General features: G+C 44.6%; 1 long non-coding RNA gene across 1 annotated transcript; it reads left to right on the top strand.

Annotated features, from left to right (window-relative positions):
• Window positions 1-319: 319 nt before the first annotated feature.
• LOC149455393 (uncharacterized) lies at window positions 320-3705 on the top strand. Its single transcript, XR_016314057.1, has 2 exons — window positions 320-631; window positions 3385-3705. It is a non-coding gene; the product is annotated as an uncharacterized LOC149455393 (long non-coding RNA).
• The last annotated feature ends 20695 nt before the right edge of the window (window positions 3706-24400 follow it).

Genomic DNA, 24400 nt, shown 5'->3' with positions numbered 1-24400 from the left:
TTTTGACTTTTAGAAGTTTAAACAAATTGAGACATGATTGGGGTAACTAATCACTTAAAATCGTAAAGCTATAAGTGTAATATGCAGAAGTTTTGCACTTTCCAATTTAGGAATGTGATAAATTTAATGTAGGGGAAAAAAAAAACATGTAAAATATACTGCTCATTCTAAAAAAAATTAATCTAAGAAAATTGTAAGTTGAAAATTGTGAAAAGCTTGCTGGGGTAACTATTGGTTTGGACATTTAAGCCACACCCATTTCCATTATTAAATTGATAAAAAGTCAAGGGGAATGTTAAAAGAATTAGTGACATGTAAAAAGCATTTTCACTGATCTTATTTAAAGTTTAAAAATCAGGAGTGCTGTCTCATATGTTTAAGGTGCTGACAGCCCACCGAGTGCTGACCCCCCTTTTTCTTTAACACAGCTTAATTGCATGGTTTGTGAATGAGAACAGCTGTATGGTCATGCAAATTTACTGAGCCAAGTGAACTCTAAAAGGAAATCAGATGTTAATAGTGAATTGTTATGTGTATTCACTATCTTGTGTTTGTTTGTTTTTTAGAAGATACAGTTTTGGAAGTTTCCAATGTGTCCAGTATGGTGAAGTATAACTCTTGCACACAAATGGTAGCTTACTAAAAGGTTTACATTGAGCTGCTCATTTTTAACCATGGTGTATAATAATAATTTTTTTCTTAATGGTATACCATAAACAAAATCCACGTGGTAATAATTAATTTGACGTCAATAATTTTTGGTATTAGAAAAGTGCACTGTTAGAACAACTAAGAGAAAATTTTAAAAGTATGTACTGTATGTTTTGTTGTTAGATCTTTAACCATTGGTTTATTAGGAGGAAAGTGTCATGTTTGTTACTAAATGTAATTGATGCTTATTCCTCAGATTAGATCAATGCCTTGGTTGGGCTTCTTTCAGGCTTTCAGAACGGAAGATCACAGCCTTCATAAAAAAAAAAAAAAATCAACCAATGGAAGTATTGTTCCAAATTGTTTTCTTCCTTGTTTTATTAGTCTGTTTTCTTTTGTAAATACTTAAATGTTTTACCCCCATTAGCTGATATCGGTGTAGTTGGTTAAGTTTGTACCTTCTTTGGAAGTTCCTAGTTGCCTATTTATTGGGTGTTAGATCTTCTTTGTTGTGTGTTCTGATCTAACATGTATGGGCTCTGGTATTAACGAGTTCAACACTCTGAGAGGTCCCCAAACGAACCAGACAAAGCCAGAAATCCCCTATTACCAGTGACAATAGAACTGAGCATTTTCTATCTTATAAAGTTTTTATATTATCGTGAAAGTTTGACTATTGAGTTGAATAATTGTTTCTCTATTTTAACACCTATAATATCCTAAGAAATATAATTAATGTATGTTATTGTTACTATATTGATTGTTAAGATTAGTTGGATATTGTCAAGATTTTAAATTAAATCTATGTCGGGGTCTTCAGCTTTTCTTCAGATCTGTCTCCTCTATTTCCAAAGAGCAGCAGGGGTATGCTGGTACATGTAGTTCCATGACTTTAAATTATAAGGTTCTGCTGTTGCCTATTGTCCCACAAGACTTGTGTTTAAGGCTGCTTAACCTCCTGCTGATGATTTAATGAACCCAGCCAGGCCATCTCTTCTCATTCTAATGTGGCTCATTGCCTCAGGCTTTACACCTTAAAGGTCCTAGCAGATTGTCTCTGTGTCTCCGAATGTGTTTCAATCCTGTTTCCTGTTTGGTGTCACCGTACATCTCTATCTGCTCTTAGAAACTCCTGTTTGTTTGCTTGCTTTACTACCTACTCCTAGTTTTCTGTTCCCAGTGTCTGTGTGTTTCTATGCATGTCAGCTTGAACTGAGCTCCCTACTGTCCAGTGATCCCTGTGCCTGATCACTGCAAGGGGTTCTTATTTATCAGTTAGTAATTCCCAGTAGCTTCCTGCCTGGGTGAGTACGAGGACCGCAACCTGGGGACTGTCTGCAGCAAACCCATCTCTACCTTCAATAGCTCTGGAGAAGACAAGGCAGTTCCTTAGACTCTGCGCCTCGGCCCTTACAAGGGCCCTCGCCCTTGTTGCATGTGCGGACATGCTGTGTTCTCCCCAGATGATACTGTTGGGTATCCTTCCTGTCTTAGAATCCTTGATATATCAGCTGTATCCTGTGTGCCTGCATTCCCTGTGAGCCCTGATCCCCAGTGCTACAAGTGTTTCTTACTAGCATTTTGTGTCCTGCTTGACTTTAAGACCAGTACCCCAGTGCTGAACTGTCCTCCTGCTATTCTTCTAAGTCCTGTATTCTGTGCTCTCCAAGTCTCCTGTCTCTGTATTTACATGTTCCTGGTCAACTGTAAGGTCACTGATCCCAGCCATACATGATAGGCCCTTTTTAAGATGGCCGATTGTTCATGATTGAATTCTGAATAGTGTGGTTAAGTTTGGATGACGACTGAGTAACACATTATACAAAGTGAGAATGGTTTCTCCTCGCATTAAGATGGATTTCCTTTCTTTTCTTCTAGGTCTTATTGTCTCTATAACACAGATTTACTTCGGCAGAAAAATAAAAACGCCATGGCTTCATGGGCATTTTTGTTAAATACCTAATGTTGGACTAGCAATCTGAATGACGCCATCTTCAAAAATATCCTCCCTTATTCCTGAACTTCTTGACATCAGCCACAAACAACAGTGATGAAGAAAAGTGGTTTCAAAACTTTTAAAGTATCTGAAGAACATTTACACTTATCATTTCAGCTGTCCATGAATAGAAGTCAAAGCTCAATTTGCTATAATTGCAGCAGATCAGCACACCTACCGGAGGTTTCTTGTCATGTGGACTGCGATGGTCCTGAAGAAAATATTATGTATGAACATTGTACGAGTTCTTAGGTGTTGCAGTACAGTCTTATGGAGGACTAGCTGTCAAGGATACATTGGAGGAATCAACTAAAGACTTGGCATTCATAAACAGTTAGCCCAACACACAGTTTTGTTTTTTAGACTATTTGATTTTAATTTTTGTTTAATGTTTTGCATTTTTCAGCCTTTGTGAAGCAAAATTAGATTTTTCTGCAGAAGTAAATTGGATGTATAAATCAGGAGAAATATGAACTAGAATGAAATATTAGGCAAACAAAGTGAGATGTATGAGAATTTAAGGGAGGAATTGTAAAGCAAATATGTTTCTCAAATTTCTTTTTAGGAAGGGATAATTGTTTGGACAATATGATGTCCAAGAGGAGGGATTGTAAGGGAAAAATGGAGCAGCCATTTTAGATATAAATATGAAATACATTGGTATTGAATTAGATGGCCTAACAACCTATTTCCCTCTCCTGCTGGCTCAACATTTGGCACTTCACTCCTACTTCCAGTTCAGCATCATTCACACCACCTATTGTCTGCAAGATTATTATCACAGCCTTTGAAGACCTGTTAAACCCAAAGGATAATGGAAGTAACAATAACATGTGGATAACTATTCACATCTCAATGAGTTACACCAAAGATACAGATGACTCTTCAAAGAAAGATCAGATAGCTAGGTACCACCCACTGTAGAGCATATAAATTGTATTAGAAAGCCCTAGTTAGATAGAGCATTACTTTGAATCCAACACCATGTATTGTTCTGCTCTCCCTGCATGGAGGTCTAGATACATGCTTGTATAATAAACATCTACTTTTCAATCTGGCTTCAGCAGTCAAAATGTTACTGAAACCCATGAGTTTTGGGTTTCCCCGTCAACCCCAGGCATGAAAGGAGAAAGGAAGACTTTCCTGTATTAATCCTTCCCCTAATAATGGTCACTGTGTGACAGTGTGGACACTGTGTGACACTGGCAGAGCAATTAAAGTCACTGCGATGGCACAGATGGCTCCTTCCCTCACACTTGTCTCTGTGTGAAGGAATGAGAGCTGTCAACCCCCAGATGACCTGCAGTGTTTACATATAGTGATCACATGTCATTAGACACACTGTTAACGTGGTAAAGGAACGCTGGGATTGGCCCTTTATTTCAATCTGTGATGCGCGTTCTCGGAATGACATCCATGGATGTTGTTCCAGAACTAGAAGACCTTGCTGTAGCTGTCCTTCGGCTATAGTGAGGTCAGGAACAAGTTAAGAACCCCATCGGAAAGATGAAGCCCTTCTTCTCCTTATCATCTGTGTGCATGGGGATTTGGTATTATCGGCTCTTAAGGTCCAACACGCTGAACTACCTCATCCCAGACAAGCAATGAAGGGTATCTTCGATTCGGGGGGTGGTGTACTGGTTGGGAATTGCTCTCCTGTTAAAGGTTCAGTAGTCGATTGCAGTGTTCTTTTCATTTTCCTCACTTCTGTTCTTCTTCCTCACTACTAGGGAGGCATAAGGACTTCTGGATTCATGAATGACCACAAATTTCTTCAGCTCAGCAAGCTGTTCCATGAGGTCCTTCATGTCCCTTAATGGTACCTCAAAAAAGGGTGTGTGTGAAAAGAAATTCACAAGAAAAGCGGTTATATCATGGACAGAAAGTGATACCTAAAAATTTCTCAAAAATTATGCTTTATTGCAAATATTGCACGTTAGACATTTAGGTAATTACCACAGTTAGCCATCACCACAAGATGAGACAATACCAAAGAATTTGACCTAAAACAAAAAAGAAAGATGTCATGTCCGGCCATGAGTATAGTTGTGCTATAAAGACAATGACACTAGGTCTAGTGTATATACAGCACAGGCATATTGGAAACACCACCATGTAGGGGTTGTACACAAAAATTGTAAACATAAAAGGCTATGCATCAAATATGCAATGTAGAAACATTGGTACCAGTATAATATGAACTGAGGAGTCCGACTAGACAGTGCTAATATGCTAGTAGGTGATCCAGCTCAGGGCAAGGATCCAGAAGAGACATACAGTATATGCAGCACCAAAAATGAATTGCTAATATAAGCACTAGAGATGAGCGAATTATTCAAAAATTCGGTTCGGCTGATTCGCCGAATTCGCCGATTAAATTCGCTTCGTGCCGAATATATTCGCTGCGAATTTAACTTATAAAAAGGGTGTTTCTAGGCTTCAGAGAGCCTTTATATTAGTGCAGAACACTGTACCTTTAATTTAAATGCCCTTGGAGTCTGCTGGGGAAGAGAAATAATACTGTCAGTCAGTATGACATGCAGATGAGTGCCGTCGATCTTAGATTCACCGCACACTTCACTCATTTGGGCAGTCACGGGGCCAAAACCAGAGTGTGGAGCCACAGTGTGGCGGTGGAGGCAGCAGCAATGTGAGGCCATATAGCACCCTATGACAAAATGGAACCCACCAGCAGTGTGAGGAGACCTGAAAGTGGCACATGGCAGAGAAAGTGGCACATGGAGACAGCAGCAATGGGAGGCCGTACAGGGACCCATGACACACTCTGGACCTGGCAGCAGCATGAGGAGGCGGTACAGGGGCCCATGACAGATTATGGGCCTGGCAGCAGCATGAGGAGTCGGTACGGGGGACCATGGCAGATTACGGGCCTGGCAGCAGCATGAGGAGGCAGTACAGGGGCCCATGGCAGAGTGGCGGAGCGTAAGCAGCTAAAATTGAAGGCCATACAGAGGCCTATGTTAAAAAGTCCCCCCAGCAGCAGCGTGGGGAGACGACTATCAAGAGTCCAATGGCAGAGTGGCGGAGCAGAAGCAGCTTCAATTGAAGGCCATACACAGGCCTAGGTTTAAAAGTCCCTCACAGTTAATTCCAATAACGAACTCTACTCCTCCGTGCAATCTACTTACGAGACCCTGGGCAGGTTTGGGTCCAATTTGTGGTAGAGACTGGTTTTGTTCAGCCATGCTTGAGCGAGTAATAACAGGTCTGTGCTGCCCTTTGGTGTCTGGCTTAATGCGCACAACACTGAACGTCCCAGCGTTTGTCAACGATTTGCCGTTAAGTGATGCAAACCCGTTGAACCACGTTCATGAGGAGCCGGTACAGGGGGCCATGAATCAGTATGGACCTGGCAGCAGCGTGAGCAGACGACAGAGGCACATGGCGCAGGGTGGCGGTGTAGGCAGCATTATTCTGAAGCCATACACAGGCCTAGGTTAAAAAGCGGAAGCCGTCAGCAGCGTGAGCAGACGACAGAGACACATGGCGCAGGGTGGCGGTGGATGCAGCAGTATTCGGAAACCAAACACAGGCCTCGGTTAAAAAGCGGAAGCCGTCAGCAGCGTGAGCAGACGACAGAGGCACATGGCGCAGGGTGGCGGTGGAGGCAGCAGCAATGGAAGGCCATACAGCACCCTATCACAAAATGGAACCCACCAACAGTGTAAGGAGACCTGAAAGTGGCACATGGCAGAGTCTGGCGATGAAGTCAGCAGCAATGGGAGGCCGTACAGGGACCCATGACACACTCTGGACCTGGCAGCAGCAAGAGGAGGCGGTACAGGGGCCCATGGCAGAGTGGCGAAGCGTAAGCAGCTTAAATTGAAGGCCATACAGAGGCCTATGTTAAAAAGTCCCCCCAGCAGCAGTGTGGGGAGACGACTATCAAGAGTCCAATGGCAGAGTGGCGGAGCGGAAGCAGCTTCAATTGAAGGCCATACACAGGCCTAGGTTAAAAAGTCCCCCCAGCAGCAGTGTGGGGAGACGACTATCAAGAGTCCAATGGCTGAGTGGCGATCCGGGAAGTCAGCGTTGTGATTGCAGATGCAATGCAGAAATTCTACGAAGTAATGCCGTGGGTGCGAAGAAGATCATATACCGTCGTACTTCCATCCATAAGACGGAACAACCTGCGAACCGGGAGCTTTATTGTCCTGACCCGCTGAGCAGCTTCTGGGATACCCAAGAGGCCCATGGCAGAGTGGCGGAGCGTAAGCAGCTTCAATTAAAGGCCATACAGAGGCCTATGTTAAAAAGTCCCCCCAGCAGCAGCGTGGGGAGACGACTATCAAGAGTCCAATGGCAGAGTGGCGGAGCGGAAGCAGCTTCAATTGAAGGCCATACACAGGCCTAGGTTAAAAAGTCCCCCCAGCAGCAGTGTGGGGAGACGACTATCAAGAGTCCAATGGCTGAGTGGCGATCCGGGAAGTCAGCGTTGTGATTGCAGATGCAATGCAGAAATTCTACGAAGTAATGCCGTGGGTGCGAAGAAGATCATATACCGTCGTACTTCCATCCATAAGACGGAACAACCTGCGAACCGGGAGCTTTATTGCCCTGACCCGCTGAGCAGCTTCTGGGATACCCAAGAGGCCCATGGCAGAGTGGCGGAGCGTAAGCAGCTTCAATTAAAGGCCATACAGAGGCCTATGTTAAAAAGTCCCCCCAGCAGCAGCGTGGGGAGACGACTATCAAGAGTCCAATGGCAGAGTGGCGGAGCGGAAGCAGCTTCAATTGAAGGTCATACACAGGCCTAGGTTAAAAAGTCCCCCCAGCAGCAGTGTGGGGAGACGACTATCAAGAGTCCAATGGCTGAGTGGCGATCCGGGAAGTCAGCGTTGTGATTGCAGATGCAATGCAGAAATTTTATGAGGTAATGCCGTGGGTGCGAAGAAGATCATATACCGTCGTACTTCCATCCATAAGACGGAACAACCTGCGAACCGGGAGCTTTATTGCCCTGACCCGCTGAGCAGCTTCTGGGATACCCAAGAGTTTGGCTTCTGTGGGGAATATGGTTGAAAACTGAAACTTAAAGGCATGTTGATGGAAGGGCACCAGTGTCAGTGCTCCGGAGGGAATATAGCTTCAAAGCTGACACTTAAAGGTATATCGACGGTCAGAGACCACAGGAAGTGGAGCTTGCGTCTTAAATCGACCGAATGTGGCAGACGTGAAACGTCTACGGGCCGTATATGAAACGGGTTGTTCCTCTTTCTGGAATAAGTGTTGGAAATGGCCACTCTTTTTGGTGTGGTGTTTTGTCTATTTAATTCCGATAACGGACTCTACTCCTCCGTGCAATCTAGTTACGAGACCCTGGGCAGGTCTGGGTCCAATTTGTGGTAGAGACTGGTTTTGTTCAGCCATGCTTGAGCGAGTAATAACAGGTCTGTGCTGCCCTTTGGTGTCTGGCTTAATGCGCACAACACTGAACGTCCCAGCATTTGTCAACGATTTGCCGTTAAGTGATGCAAACCCGCTGAACCACGTTCATGAGGAGCCGGTACAGGGGGCCATGAATCAGTATGGACCTGGCAGCAGTGTGAGGAGACCCGAAAGTGGCACATGGCGCAGGGTGGCGGTGGAGGCAGCAGTATTCGGAAGACATACACAGGACTAGTTTAAAAAGCGGAAGCCGTCAGCAGCGTGAGCAGACGACAGAGGCACATGGCGCAGGGTGGCGGTGGAGGCAGCAGTATTCGGAAGCCATACACAGGCCTAGGTTAAAAAGCGGAAGCCGTCAGCAGCGTGAGCAGACGACAGAGGCACATGGCACAGGGTGGCGGTGGATGCAGCAGTATTCGGAAGCCATACACAGGCCTAGGTTTAAAACTGGAACCCAGCAGCGTGAGCAGACGACAAAGACGCACATGGCAGAGGATGGATCTGGCAGCAGTATGAGAAGGCGGTACAGGGGCCCGTGGCACAGTGTGGTGATGGGGGCTACAGCAACTGGATGCCAGAAAGTGGCCGATAGGGCTATATACTGCATGGAATTATAAAGTTGTAAAGACAGCGGCCTATAAGGCTATACACACTATAACAATCATGACTTGATTGACCATTGGCCTATAAGGCTATACACAGCATGAATATCATGACTTATTCTGAGAGTGGTTTGGAAGGCTATATACAAAAAGTAATTCATGAGCTGTCCAGACAGCGGACAATAAGTACATATATACAAATCAATTCATCAGCTGTCCAGCCAGCGGCCTCAAAGGCGACACATATAGAAAGCAATTCATGAGCTGTTCAGACAGCGGCCTCTAAGGCGACAGATATACAAAGCAATTCCCGAGGTGTTCAGGGAGCGGCCTGAACGGCTAGGTTATTACTAAATATATTTTTGTGGCCAAACATCGGCCTATAAATAGATGTCTACACAGTGACAAAAAATTATGTCGCCAGACAGCGGCCCCTAAGGCGACAGATATACAAAGCAATTCCCGAGGTGTTCAGTGAGCGGCTTGAACGGCTAGGTTATTACTAAATATATCTTTCTGGCCAAACATCGGCCTATAAATAGATGTCTACACAGTGACAAAAAAGTAGGTCGCCTTACAGCGGCGTATCCTACAAATTGACATTATAAGAAATGGTTTAGACCAAAAAAAAAAAACTTTGATGCGATGCTATACCTTAGTAGATTGTGGAAAGTCGACAAGTCAAGCGTAACTGTGTACATTACAGAAAATCTTAACAAGACAACCAAACATGTGGCCAAACCGTGACCGATACAACAAGTTAACAATGTAAGAAACAGGAGGGGGCCAAACCGTGGCCAATAAATAAACAGTCCACCTCATTGATGAGATGGACAACACGTGTCAAATAAATATTTAAAAAAATTGCTATTCCATCGGTCTGGAACTGGTCGACTATAAATAATTAAAAAGTTTAAATTCATGTGACAGTCGTCCAGCGACGTATAAATAATTTAAAAACACCAATTCATGAGGGGCCCGACCAGCAGAGCATAAGTCATTAAAAAGGTTCAATTCATGTGACGGTCGTCCAGCGAAGTATAAATAATTGAAAAACCCCAATTCATGAGGGGCCCGACCTGCAGAGTATAAGTCATTAAAAATGTGCAAAACATGAGTCGGCCGACCAGCAGCCTCTCAATAAAATATATATACAAATGTACGGATCAGGTGGAGGTCTTCCATTTGTCCCTAATAACATGTTTGGGGCATGATTCATGGCGGATTTAGTCAGTTGTGTCAGGAACTGGTGGTTTGAAATCCAGACTAATCCACGCCTGATTCATTTTCACAAACGTGAGTCTCTCCACACTTTGGGTGGACAGTCGTGTCCTCCGCGGAGTTACAATACCTCCTGCCGCACTAAACACGCGCTCCGATGCCACGCTACTGGCCGGGCATGACAGCCTTTCAAGGGCAAATTCAGCTAGTTGGGGCCAAAGGTCAAGTTTCGTTGCCCAGTAGTCAAGGGGATTGTCTACCTCGGTTTGCAGGGTGCTGTCCAAGTAGGCCCGAGCCTGTTGTTTGAGGTCCTGCTCCAGGTCCACCTGATGCTGCTGTTGCTGCGGCTGGTTAGTAGTTTCCTCACTGCGCTGGTGAAGAAAGCTACTCATCATCGACTGCAGACTGAGGCAGCCGCTGCTGGTGGAGCTGCCACTGCTCCTAGCACCCCACCCCTCCCCTGTTGCCATGGCAGCGGAACGCGAGCGCACAGGGCCCACAGTGTCTGAGGATGGACGTTGGCGCAGAAAGGCAGAGACCAACTAACTACATAGGTGGTTTTTATAGTACTTTATTTTGGCCTCCCTCTCAGCAGGTGTGAAAAAGGCCACCATTTTTGAACGGTAGCGAGGGTCCAACAAGGTGGACAGCCAAAAGTCATCCCTCTGTCTGATGGTTATTATTCGGCTGTCGCTACGCAAGCAACCGAGCATGCTATGGGCCATTTGTGCCAAGGAATGCGAGGGACTCCCTGCCTCCATCTCCACAGCATACTGCCACGGTGCGTCTGGGTCCTCTGTCTCCTCCTCCTCCTCTACCAGATGCTCCTGCTCCTCCACTCCTGTCCGCTGAGTGGAAAAACCACCCATTTCACTCAATAATTCCTGAGCACCAATGTCCTCCTCTACTTCCTCCTCTTCTTCCTGTCCTGCCCCCACAGGGGTCATGTGGCGTTGAGATCTGTGCGCCACGTCTACCGCACCCTGACCAGCCATTGTTAACAGCATTTGTTCCAGGACGTGCAACAGAGGAATGACGTCGTTCATCCCATAGTCCTGCCGACTCACGAATAGCGTGGCCTCCTCAAAGGGCCTGAGCAAGCGGCAGGTGTCATGCATGAGCTGCCAATGGCTGACAGCTAAGTTACACAGGGGAGTACCTTTATCCGCTTGTAACATCAGGAAATCAGTGATGGCCTTTCGCTGTTCGTAAAGGCGGTCTAACATATGTAGGGTTGAATTCCACCTTGTTGCAACTTCGCAGATCAGGCGATGCTGTGGAATTCCGTTCTGCTGCTGCAGCTCAAGGAGGGTGTGCTTTGCGGTGTAGGAATGGCTGAAATGCATGCAAAGTTTACGTGACATTTTAAGGATGTCTTGCAGTGGGATGGTGGATTTTAGGAACCGCTTGACAACCAGATTGAACACGTGAGCCATGCATGGCGCATGGCACAACCTTCCTTGACGCAGAGCAGACACCATGTTCTTTCCGTTGTCGGTCAACATGGTTCCGATTTTCAGTTTGCGCGGAGACAGCCATCTGTCGATTTCTCTGTTCATTACACTCAGAAGTTCCTCCCCTGTGTGACTACGTTCGCCAAGGCATACCAGGTGCAGCACAGCGTGACACCGTTGCGCCCTGCACATGTGATATGCCGGTCGGGTAATGGGACTTGGCACGGGGGTGGCGGCTGAGGACACGGCGGAAGAAGAGGTGGTAGAGGCGGACATCTTTGCTGGACCAAGGACGTGCAAACGTGGAGGCAAAAGCGGCGTGACCTGTCCAAGTTGCTGGTGCGGCTGTGCCGGCACCACGTTCACCCAGTGGGCCGTAAATGACATGTACTGTCCCTGACCGTAGTTACAGCTCCACACGTCGGCGCTGCCGTGCACTTTGGCAGAGACCGACATGCTCAAAGACTGGCCCACCATCTCTTCTACATGTGAATGCAGGGCTGGCATTGCCTTTTTGGCAAAGAAATGCCGGCTTGGCACTCTCCACCGCGGCTCGGCACAAGCCATCATTTCTCGGAAAGGTGCTGAGTCCACCACTTGGAAAGGGAGGGACTGCAGCACCAGCAACTTGGACAGGAGGACGTTCAGCTTCTGCACCGTCGGGTGCGTGCTCGCAAACTGTCGTCCCTTGGAAACGGATTCCAAGAAAGACTGCTGACGGAATCCGTGAAGAGGAGTAGCAGGAGAAGGAGCATCTGAACGAGCGGAAGATGCCAACGAGCGACAACTCCCCTCAGCAGAGGTGTTGGAGCCTTGATTGGCTGATAGAGGGCGATTGACGTCGGGTGACGGCGCAAGTAACGGAGCGGGTGATGGAGCGGGGGCTGGGGCAGGCAGAACCGCCGTATCTTTATCACGGTTTTCCCAGGCCACCGAATGGCGACTCTGCATATGCTGACGCAACGCTGTAGTCCCAACATTGGCCCCCTGGCCACACTTGACTTTCTGGCCACATAGTCGACATACGGCTACGTTTACTTCCTCGGGCGGCTTGACGAAAAATTGCCACACCGCCGAGTAGGAAACTTTGCCCCCGCTACTCCTCACTGGCTGACTGCTACTTCCTCCGTGCACACCGGCACCACTACTGGCCGTGGTGGTAGGCTGCAGTGGAGCTGGTGCTCTACTCCGTGGCCGTTTGGCTCCACTGACACTGCTGCGACCCTGCTGCCTCCTGGGCAACCCACCGACTGTTTTGCTCGCTGGCAAGCTGGCACCCTCTTCTCCTGATGATGCAGAAGCAATAGCCTGATGACGACGAGGCTGCCAAGTGCGATCAGCCTCATCATCATCAATTAGGGTCTCCGCGTCACTACTAGCCCCCTCGGCTGCGTGTGGGTCAGGAGACAGACCTGTCTCTAGACCGGCTACCGAGCCACTCTCCTCGCCAGTACTTCTTCGCCTGGCTGCTGAAGAGGCGGATGTCTCCCCCCGTTCCTGACCGCCCTCTGTTAGCTCTTCTTCACTGTACAGTGGGGCTGAGCCCACAGCATGCGATACTTCGCTTGGTGAGGGAACACCAAAGGACAGGGGCAGGTCGAGGACACGTGATTTCAGTGGGCTTGCTCCCGGGCCATGCCAGCTAACGGTTGTGTCTGACGTACCCACCGACCGTTGGCTGTAGGTGTCAGAGGTGACCTGGGAAGAGGAAGACGACCGAGTCAACCAATCGATGACGGCAGGGTTGTCGGTGGAGACACGACCGCTGGATGACATCGGGAGCACTGGCCTCTGGCTGCGACTAGTGCTGCCTCGACCCCTTCCTCTGCTGCCACGTCTGCTCGCTCCTGAAACATTGCCTCCTCTGCCACTCCTCTGCGTGTTGTCTGACATACTCTTTAATTCAATAAGCACCCCAAAAATAAAACCGGATTTAACTCTTTGAACGTACAATAGTGGTTGTGAAGCAGAAAGTCAGTTTATTTAGCACAATCGGTCAATTGCAGCTTGCCGTTGGCTGGAAACTGTACGTTTATGTCACTGGAATGCACTAATCACCCAAAAAATATTACCGCCACCCGGCGTGTAAATGGATCTAACTCTTTGAACATACAATAGTGGTTGTGAAGCAGAAAGTCAGTTTATTGTACACAATCGGTCAATTGCAGCTTGCCGTTGGCTGGAAACTGTACGTTTGTGTCACTGGAATGCACTAATCACCCAAAAAATATTACCGCCAGCCGGCGTGTAAATGGATTTAACTCTTTGAACGTACAATAGTGGTTGTGAAGCAGAAAGTCAGTTTATTTTGCACAATCGGCAAACTGCAGCACCAACTGTGCACGACAGCCACCAAAAAAAAAAGGGTGTATTCTGTGTCCCTGAGTAACAATTCTGTGTCCCTGAGTAACAATTCTGTGGCCCTAAAGTCTCTGTGGCCCTAACTCTGTCCCTTAATACACACAGGTCTGTCTCTCTTGAATGACCGGAGGCTAATGGAGAATTCTAAGATGGCCGCGATTTATAGCTCCACCATTACACAGTGCTGGCTGGCTGCTGATTGGCTAATGCGATCACATGTCATGATTCATGACTCATGAATGCATTATGGGTCAGCGCGCCTTGTCTGCGCGCCTTCCCAGAGATCCCCGCCCCATCTTCTCTGTCCATTTTCTCCTGTCGCCACACATGTCGCCGCCATTTTTGGGAAAATTCGATTCGTGCATCCGAAGTTTGCTAATCTTCGGATTCGTCGCGAATCGAATTTTTCCAAATCTTCGGAACGAATTCCACTTTGTCATGTTCGATTCGCTCATCTCTAATAAGCACCAATGAACTGATGCTTTAATGTGTAAACACACTTTCTTACAGATAAATATAGCTTTCTCAACAGGGATGAGTGGTTCTTGACTAATAAGTTGACAATAGTGTTCAGAGATAACACTTTGGGAAAAACTTTATGACAATAGTGACTTCTCCATATGACATCCGTCATCTGTAGTTGAAATGGCAAGGCCCTGCCAGTGTAATATAAGGATTTTTCACCGCCAGCATGCGGACTAGATGTCTCCCGTATTATATATGTGATGTAAAGATGATATGGATATCCATGCTGTATAATGGAAGTAGGGTGCTGCGCACCACCTAAGAAGTGTGGCATAATGTCCCCATCATGTAGTGAATAAGTGACATGAAAGACAGTCAATGTGGTAGTCACTATATATCTCAAATATTAACGGTCATAAGGCCATAATTCCTTTCCTGTATAAGCAGTGTTCCACTCACCACCCATTCAATGAGTAAAGAACGGTGCATATTATATCTCGTTATTGGATTCAAGCCGGAGTCCATGAAGTGGCCGCCAGCATCGGGACTATGAACACACGGGCTCCGCTTCCATCCAAGTACACATGCAGATTGATGAACGCCCAGCAAGAGCGTGTATTTCCGTGTCCCCTGCAGGACTAGATGTATGGTGCCAATGTGCCACTTAATGGTACCTGCCTCACCCTTTCTCAAAATGGTCAGTCCTACTGCAATCGAATCTGGTGCTGAGCACTCTTGGCACAGCCTACATCAAAGTCGTTCTTGGAGAACATCTTTTCCCACCTGGACAATTGATCCCAGACTCTCTCCAGCCATTTAGGGGACAGCAACTTAGATTAGATTAGGCGCCTCTCCCTTATCTTCTTCTTGGCCCCTTCCTCAGCCTTTTCTGCCGGGGTGGCTGAACTCACTAGCCTAATCTGCATTTGATCCTTCAATGTGACTGGATGATCTGTAACATTCCAAAGGCTGACTGGCACTTGCTCTCCATTCTCAGACAAAGCCTTATGCAGGCCACAGACAAGAATGGAGAGCAAGTGCCAGTCAGCCTTCGGAATGTTACAGATCATCCAGTCACATTGAAGGATCAAATGCAAATTAGGATGCAGACTATCTCACTTGGCTTCAGCACCTTTTCTCCTGTTCCCAGCCTCCATAGTGCCACCACCCCCTCTGCAGGGGTGCTCTGTTCTTGAACTACTCGCTTAAATGCTTGACGTAATTGGGGATGTATCCCTTGAAACTTCTCTCCCTGCCAATGGAGTCCTCACCAGGTCAGTATTGGTCCCAATCAAGATGGAATTTTGGTCAGTCCCCAGGGGTTGGGGACACACAATGGCCAGTGTATTGAAAGTTTCCGTTTTTCCTGCCATCGATGGCCCAAAGGTAATCTTAATTGGGATGTATCCATCATAAGGGAATTTCTCAGACCTGATTCCCCAGATCTTTAGCTCTTTCAACTTATGCATGGGGATGTGCTTCAAATGCTTGTCACAGAAATCTCTGTATAATAGTGTCACCTGTGTAAGGCTATGATGTAAATGCCTTCCACTTGCACTGACACTATGGGAGAAGGGCCTATGAGCCTTTCTGGCAGGTCAGCTCGCTTCCTAGGGTAGGATAAGTTCCCTCTTTTGTTCGTTAATTGCTGGAAATACCTAACAATGGCTTTGGGAAGTGGTGATGCATTTACTCTCTGTGCCCTTTTTCCTGGCCTAGGTAGCCTAGCTTGGATGAGAGGGGTAGTTGCACACCTCACAGTCTGTTTTGCTTTGATTTGCTCTTCACAATCCTTCTGTTTTTGGAGCTCTGGACTTTATCGGGGGTTCTCAGCTGGCTCCCTCACTGAGACCCGTCTTCTGGGCAAGGAGGAGTTTTTGTAATGCCTTCAAACTGTGGCGTCGCTACAGGGGTGAGGACTACACCTGGGTGACACCCGCCAGAGTGGTGACATCAGGGGCAGACCAGTGCACCGCTTGCACTGCAGACATGCACGACTGGCAGAAGCGGTGGAGAAGCAATCAATCATTAGTCAAAATTATCTGCTCCGGCTGGCTCTCTTCCCCATTCAAACTGTGATCGGATGCACTGTCTTCTTCCCCACAGTTTTGTTTTAATGAATGATCACTTCTCTATTTGTGAGTGCCTTATAGTTTTTGTTTAAGGCTCTTTTTGAATTGGGTTCTTTATTTTTCACAGCTTGAGGGACCATACACACTATGAATTCACATGTAATCTGAGTTTAGAGGGGTGCAGTACAGTTTCAGCTCATTCATTCCAAATGGACTGAAATCACACCGTACCACACAAAAAGTAGTTCATGCACTACTTTTGGAGATGTGGAGCAACTGGATTGCACGGAACTTCTGTTCGGGCAAACGCACTTCAATTATGACCTGAAGTTTGGGGTGTCCTAAAGTTTGCATTGACACTCGCTGCAGATCGCAAGGGCAGTGCGCTTGGAATGAGTGTAAAAAACGTGCACGGAACATGGGCTTCCCGCACAACGTACCAATGTGAACAGGCCCAAAGAGAGTTCCCTGCTCCACTATCCTGGGTTGCATAGGACTGCTTCACAGTTTTAGGGTCTTTCACATTAGAATGCGATGTGGGAAAACGACGTTCCTGTGCAGATTCCTGCACCACATTTCAGTTGCACTGCCGTTGCAATCTGCTGCGGATGTTAACAACAACCCAAACACAGGTTGCAAAAATTATTGGGGGATGTGGGGTGACACCATGTTTTATTGCACCAGGTGACACCAATCCTAGTGACACCCTGCCTTCAATATCTCGGTGGTGAGGTCTGGCAATAAAAGCATTTCCTCTTAGTTGTTTTCAGGGTTTCTTGGGCTTGAATTGCATGTAGCAGAGCCTGTTGCATCTTGTCATGAACCTGGAAAAAGTGTGCCAGCAGCTCATCTGGTGCTGTTTCACTAACAAATTTAAGACTGGGAGGATTAGACTATTCATCTGCTTCTGTTTCTACATCACTATCCTCTGCCAGGGCCATCCCCTTCTCCTCCTTAAGGTTAGGCTTTGGCGGCTCTCTAAGCCCTTGATTCTTTTCAGTTAACAGTGCTTCTTCTTCTCTAACTTCCTTCAGCAGCTCAGGGTAGGTAGGGACCACTTGTGTATCCTTGAGCAACAGCTTCAGTAAAATTGGGAGGTTAGACCTGGTGCCTTGCAGGACTCGCTTCAGGCAGACCTCATCAGCATTAGAGAGGTCAGTCCCTTTCTTCAGGATGATCTGGTGTAGAATCCGATCCACTCTAGTAATATAGTTCCCATTTACAGGCTGCGGATCACTTCAGCGGCTGGGTACCTCATTCTCTCACGCAGTCTCTGTCTCTATACCACCTCTGGAACACCCCAATTCTTCACTGCTTCTATGGCCTGGTCCATCAAACTTTCAAACTCTTCTTCCCCAACGGGGTTTGAGATCTGCCCTGAGAAAAATTGAAGCTTCCGGTACCCTTGGTTAACCAAGGCTGCATTATTCTTCACCAAGCTCTCAACAGGTTTGCTCATGTCAACATAGATATCCCACAATTCTCTGCTTTCTGGGCACTAGGGGGAAACAAGTTTGTGCAGGTGAATTTAGCCAGCACTTGGCTACATCTGTGTGAGGAGTTTGAGATAAGGGTGGTCTTGCACAGTTCCTGTCAAAGCACCCCTGGAAGTATAGGCAGGGTCTGCAAGGGCAATGGATGTGCTCAGGTTCCAGGAAGCTGTAACTGAACACTGGAAGTTACGATGCTGTTATCAGACAAGTAGAGGTACAGTGGGCAGGGCATTCAGAATACACCAAATTCAGCTATGAGCAGAGTCAAATCTCAAGCCCAGTCCAGTAAAATCTGAGTAGGAAGGCACCAAATCATAGGCAGGATTAATGTCCTGAACAATCACAGGCAGGGGCGGACAGACTATTTGGAAACTCGGGCACTGTTAGAAACTCAGGCCCGGGGTCCGTAGGGGGCCCCATGAGATGCCCCTGGTACCTTTTTCATAGGCTTTTTTGAGTTTGGGCAAGAACACAGGGGCCCTATGATCCCCTATTGCCCGAGGGCAATCACAGGTTGACAATGTACAGGCAGTGAGGTACAGAGTTGGCAAAATCTTGATAAAAAAATCCAGGCCGATGTCAGTAACATAGATGAGCAAGATACATAGGCAGAGAAGGATAATCCACAAGCAGATCAAACGAAAGCAGGATCAACAAACAGGATCAAGCTTAACTTTCAAGCTCAAGAATTGCAGGAACTCAGACTGAAAGATCATTCAGAAATGATCCTTTGCAGAACTCAGGTTTAAATAGCCCACTAGTAGCCAGCATCTGTGGTGGATATGCCCATATGTCTGTGTGCGTGCCTTGGTGTGCACATTCTTCTGTGTGTACGTGTACACTCTGTTGTTTTGGATGGGCTGCTGTGCCCACAAATGTGCATGTTTATGTTCATGTGCATGAGCCTTATGGCTGGCTTTCTGATGGTTGTTAAGGTGCATAACTTGAAAAATTGAGGTAGTTCTGTAAACAGTAAGCTGACTGGAAAGTGATCCCACCAGTAGTCCATTTAATTTGCGGGTTGTAGGTATAACGCACCAAGGATGACCAGGAACAAAGGTGAAATAACAGTGGACAGTGGCTGAGTCTCATGTTTAAAGCTGGGTGCACATGGATCGAAACTTGGCTGGTTCAGCAGTGATTTTTATCTGTGTGTAGCCCTCCTTGTTCAACAGAACTGTTGAACAGGACTACTGGAAAACCTCCTTTAGCCTGGGTTCACATATGTGCGATGTGGTATATCACATGTGATTCGCACAGGAACCGCACCACATTCCTGTGCAAATCACATGCGATTTGTGTGCGGTGCAATTGGAGCCATACATTCTGTATGAATCAATATTCAACAAATAGCACTATCCTTTCACAGAATAGAATCCCCACCAAGTTACTAACACAATCCTTCCCCTGAAGTACAAATAACATCAAAATATAGTAAACTTGATTACCCTCTAATCTAATATAAGTGTATAAACATAAAATTCAAACCCCAAAAGGATATAAACAAAAAGTAAAAAACCACCCAAAAAAATAAAATATATAGAAACAAAGAAAAGTCCAAAATAAAGTCCCAAATAGTTATATCAAAATCTTTATCTGTAATATCTTAATTCTTCATATCTTCCAAAATCTTTGTGATATACTTCCAACCAAATCTTCATATACCTCAAAGAAAAGAACTCAACATGTGTGATATCTTCAAAGAAAAAGGGTTATCTAAACAACCGTGCCACACGTGTTTCATGCACATAAAAAATAAACGTGCCACCACAACCGTGAAAAAAGAAAAATCCCTCAGCCTTAGGAGTCAATCCACTGCATACCATTAAAGGAAGTTCATAGTTACCCTCAGAATGGTATCAAGGGTCTGAGTATTTCTTTCCAACCTTTAAAATATTCCTTCAGCCTTTCCAGCCACTTCCCACAGACCTCATAAACAGACCATGGATCAGTATGTATCATAAAAACTTATAACACTTTATTGTAGCAACTTACATTCAAATATAATGACATCAGCTTCAACATCACAAGCGATATGTTCACAGTCCTGCCTCTCCTCATAAGTGTATAGATTCCACACTATCTCACTCCCGAGGGGGAACCGATTGCCTGTGGTAAATCCCCAGTACCTCAAAGCCCCATGAGGATTCCAGGAAGCCACAGCCGCATGTAACAGGATCAAAAATGGCCGTCACCGCACTTCCGGAAGAGCGTAGCTACGTCACCACATCACGTGCCCCGGACGCGTTTCGTCACATCCGGACTTTATCAACAGGGATACGGATGTGTTTCCTCATTCCCCTTAAGTACCAACCAGGGCGGGAAATAATTGCCGCGGCCATCTTACATCCTGGAACACTGGATATCCTCACTCACTTATAAAAGGCATATCAGGGCCAGTGAGACGGAACACAGAGAAGCCATTATCCAAAACGGCAAAACTGTTACCAGCACACCCCCCAATAGTTCAACCGCACTTTCCACCAAAACATCATAATACTTCAAAGAACTCATAACAACAGTCAGGGTCCGGTAATAAGCCCCTATACAGACAATTATTATAAAATATCTAAATAGACAAATTGTTATATAAATTAAAATATATTCCCTCCCCCCCCAATATAAATGTCAACAAATATATCCTTTTATAAAAAAACAGAAAAAACAATCCACCCCCTAAAACTCATCTTAATTAAAAAAGATTAATACTAAATATTCTAAAAACTAATCTAAATCAATGAACTAATAAAAATGAATAAAAAAAAAAAAAAAAAAAAAAAATATTCCGGTTATATCGAGCATTCAATTACTGGTCATAAATGAAACAATTTAGGTCTAATTCAATATTAAGACCCTTGGGTTTTAACGTATTCAGCCTATAAATCCAAAAGGTTTCATTTTTGGATATCTCCTGTACCCTATTGCACCCCCTCCAGTGGGGTTCCAGGACATCAATACCACAGAATTTTAGGTGGCTCGGATCCGAACCATGAAACTCACAAAAATGTTTGGATACACTGTGTTCCTTCTTTCCTTTTTTTACATTTTCAACATGTTCCTTCAATCTAATTTTCAGATCTCTTTTAGTTCTACCAACATATTGGATTTGGCAGGGACATTCTAATAGATAAGTCACATATTTCATATTGCAAGTGATAAATGTATTAATTGCAAAAGATTCTCCCGTCACACAAGATGTAAATGTTGTGATTTTCCTCTCTTTTATACCTGTGATTTTACAAATTTTACACTTTCTACAAGGAAAGAAGCCTTGGAGTCCGAACATCTTTGGCTTCCTAGGGGGAGAGATCACCCCTTTTACCAATAAATTTCGCAGGTTCTCACTTTTTCTATAGATAAAACAAGGTTTTTCAGGTAAAATCTTTCCCAACATGGGATCTTTATGTAATAAAGGCCAGTGCTTCCTAATAATATTTTCTACTCCTTTATACTGACAGCTAAATTTTGAGATGAAGGCACAATCCACTACTTTATTTTCTTTACCATCACGGTATCTCTTACTTATAGTATTCTTTTTCTTCCTATCTCCTATATAATTCTGACTCACTTTATATCTAATTTTTTCCAATTGTTTGGGATCATATCCTTTAGACACAAACCGATTTTTTATCAACTCTGATTGTATAATGTAATCCTCCAGCCTTGAACAGTTCCTCATAACACGTATGAATTGGCCCTTTGGGATTCCTTGAATCCATGAAGGGTGATGGCAACTATTGGTGGGAATAGTATGGGAGGGTACTGATGTAGAATTTAATAGCTTTATAGACCATATTCACACAAATAAACATGAACTAGGGTTTTCGATTGCTAAGAGTAGGGAATCAGTGAATTTCCTAGATCTACATATGTTTAAATCTGAGAACAAATTGTGCTTCAAAACCTTCTTCAAAGATACAGATAGGAACGGGTTTATTCCCACCAATAGTTGCCATCACCCTTCATGGATTCAAGGAATCCCAAAGGGCCAATTCATACGTGTTATGAGGAACTGTTCAAGGCTGGAGGATTACATTATACAATCAGAGTTGATAAAAAATCGGTTTGTGTCTAAAGGATATGATCCCAAACAATTGGAAAAAATTAGATATAAAGTGAGTCAGAATTATATAGGAGATAGGAAGAAAAAGAATACTATAAGTAAGAGATACCGTGATGGTAAAGAAAATAAAGTAGTGGATTGTGCCTTCATCTCAAAATTTAGCTGTCAGTATAAAGGAGTAGAAAATATTATTAGGAAGCACTGGCCTTTATTACATAAAGATCCCATGTTGGGAAAGATTTTACCTGAAAAACCTTGTTTTATCTATAGAAAAAGTGAGAACCTGCGAAATTTATTGTTAAAAGGGGTGATCTCTCCCCCTAGGAAGCCAAAGATGTTCGGACTCCAAGGCTTCTTTCCTTGTAGAAAGTGTAAAATTTGTAAAATCACAGGTATAAAAGAGAGGAAAATCACAACATTTACATCTTGTGTGACGGGAGAATCTTTTGCAATTAATAAATTTATCACTTGCAATATGAAATATGTGACCTATCTATTAGAATGTCCCTGCCAAATCCAATATGTTGGTAGAACTAAAAGAGATCTGAAAATTAGATTGAAGGAACATGTTGAAAATGTAAAAAAAGGAAAGAAGGAACACAGTGTATCCAAACATTTTTGTGAGTTTCATGGTTCGGATCCGAGCCACCTAAAATTCTGTGGTATTGATGTCCTGGAACCCCACTGGAGGGGGTGCAATAGGGTACAGGAGATATCCAAAAATGAAACCTTTTGGATTTATAGGCTGAATACGTTAAAACCCAAGGGTCTTAATATTGAATTAGACCTAAATTGTTTCATTTCTGACCAGTAATTGAATGCTCGATATAACCGGAATATATTTTTTTTTTTTTTGTTTTTTTTTATTCAATTTATTTTATTCATTTTTTTATTCATTTTTATTAGTTCATTGATTTAGATTAGTTTTTAGAATATTTAGTATTAATCTTTTTTAATTAAGATGAGTTTTAGGGGGTGGATTGTTTTTTCTGTTTTTTTATAAAAGGATATATTTGTTGACATTCATATTGGGGGGGGAGGGAATATATTTTAATTTATATAACAATTTGTCTATTTAGATATTTTATAATAATTGTCTGTATAGGGGCTTATTACCGGACCCTGACTGTTGTTATGAGTTCTTTGAAGTATTATGATGTTTTGGTGGAAAGTGCGGTTGAACTATTGGGGGGTGTGCTGGTAACAGTTTTGCCGTTTTGGATAATGGCTTCTCTGTGTTCCGTCTCACTGGCCCTGATATGCCTTTTATAAGTGAGTGAGGATATCCAGTGTTCCAGGATGTAAGATGGCCGCGGCAATTATTTCCCGCCCTGGTTGGTACTTAAGGGGAATGAGGAGACACATCCGTATCCCTGTTGATAAAGTCCGGATGTGACGAAACGCGTCCGGGGCACGTGATGTGGTGACGTAGCTACGCTCTTCCGGAAGTGCGGTGACGGCCATTTTTGATCCTGTTACATGCGGCTGTGGCTTCCTGGAATCCTCATGGGGCTTTGAGGTACTGGGGATTTACCACAGGCAATCGGTTCCCCCTCGGGAGTGAGATAGTGTGGAATCTATACACTTATGAGGAGAGGCAGGACTGTGAACATATCGCTTGTGATGTTGAAGCTGATGTCATTATATTTGAATGTAAGTTGCTACAATAAAGTGTTATAAGTATTTATGATACATACTGATCCATGGTCTGTTTATGAGGTCTGTGGGAAGTGGCTGGAAAGGCTGAAGGAATATTTTAAAGGTTGGAAAGAAATACTCAGACCCTTGATACCATTCTGAGGGTAACTATGAACTTCCTTTAATGGTATGCAGTGGATTGACTCCTAAGGCTGAGGGATTTTTCCTTTTTCACGGTTGTGGTGGCACGTTTATTTTTTATGTGCATGAAACACGTGTGGCACGGTTGTTTAGATAACCCTTTTTCTTTGAAGATATCACACATGTTGAGTTCTTTTCTTTGAGGTATATGAAGATCTGGTTGGAAGTATATCACAAAGATTTTGGAAGATATGAAGAATTAAGATATTACAGATAAAGCTTTTGATATAACTATTTGGGACTTTATTTTGGACTTTTGTTTGTTTCTATATATATTATTTTTTTGGGTGGTTTTTTACTTTTTGTTTATATCCTTTTGGGGTTTGAATTTTATGTTTATACACTTATATTAGATTAGAGGGTAATCAAGTTTACTATATTTTGATGATACATTCTGTATGGCTCCAATCGCACCGCATCCGCACCAAAAATGTGCAGGACCCTTTTTTGGGTCCGCACTAGATTCCGATCTTATAGGTATTCACACTTATGCGATCCGATTCTGCACATCGCACCGCGTTTTGTGAACCGCTTTTAGGGTGCTGTTAACATACACACCCGCAGCGGTTCGCATGAACGGGGTCCGATTCTGATGCGGTGTGGAATTCACATTGAAAAAGCTGCAAATTCCGCAGTGCATCAGTGTGAACCAGGGCTAAATCAGCAGCCTGCAGCCAATCAGCTGAGGCTCTAATCAGTGTTTTCTGACAGCTGAGAGTGATATCCTTCCAGTCAGTGTTGGAGCTCCACTTATGAAATTCTTGCTTGGAGTGC

Source organism: Staurois parvus, unplaced genomic scaffold, assembly GCF_062004578.1.
Source record: "Staurois parvus isolate SC_StPar_1 unplaced genomic scaffold, SC_StPar_1.0 ptg000394l, whole genome shotgun sequence".
Classification (NCBI taxonomy): Eukaryota; Metazoa; Chordata; class Amphibia; order Anura; family Ranidae; genus Staurois; species Staurois parvus.
Note: the sequence above shows the minus strand (reverse complement) of the source record. Positions and strands in the feature narration are given on the sequence as shown.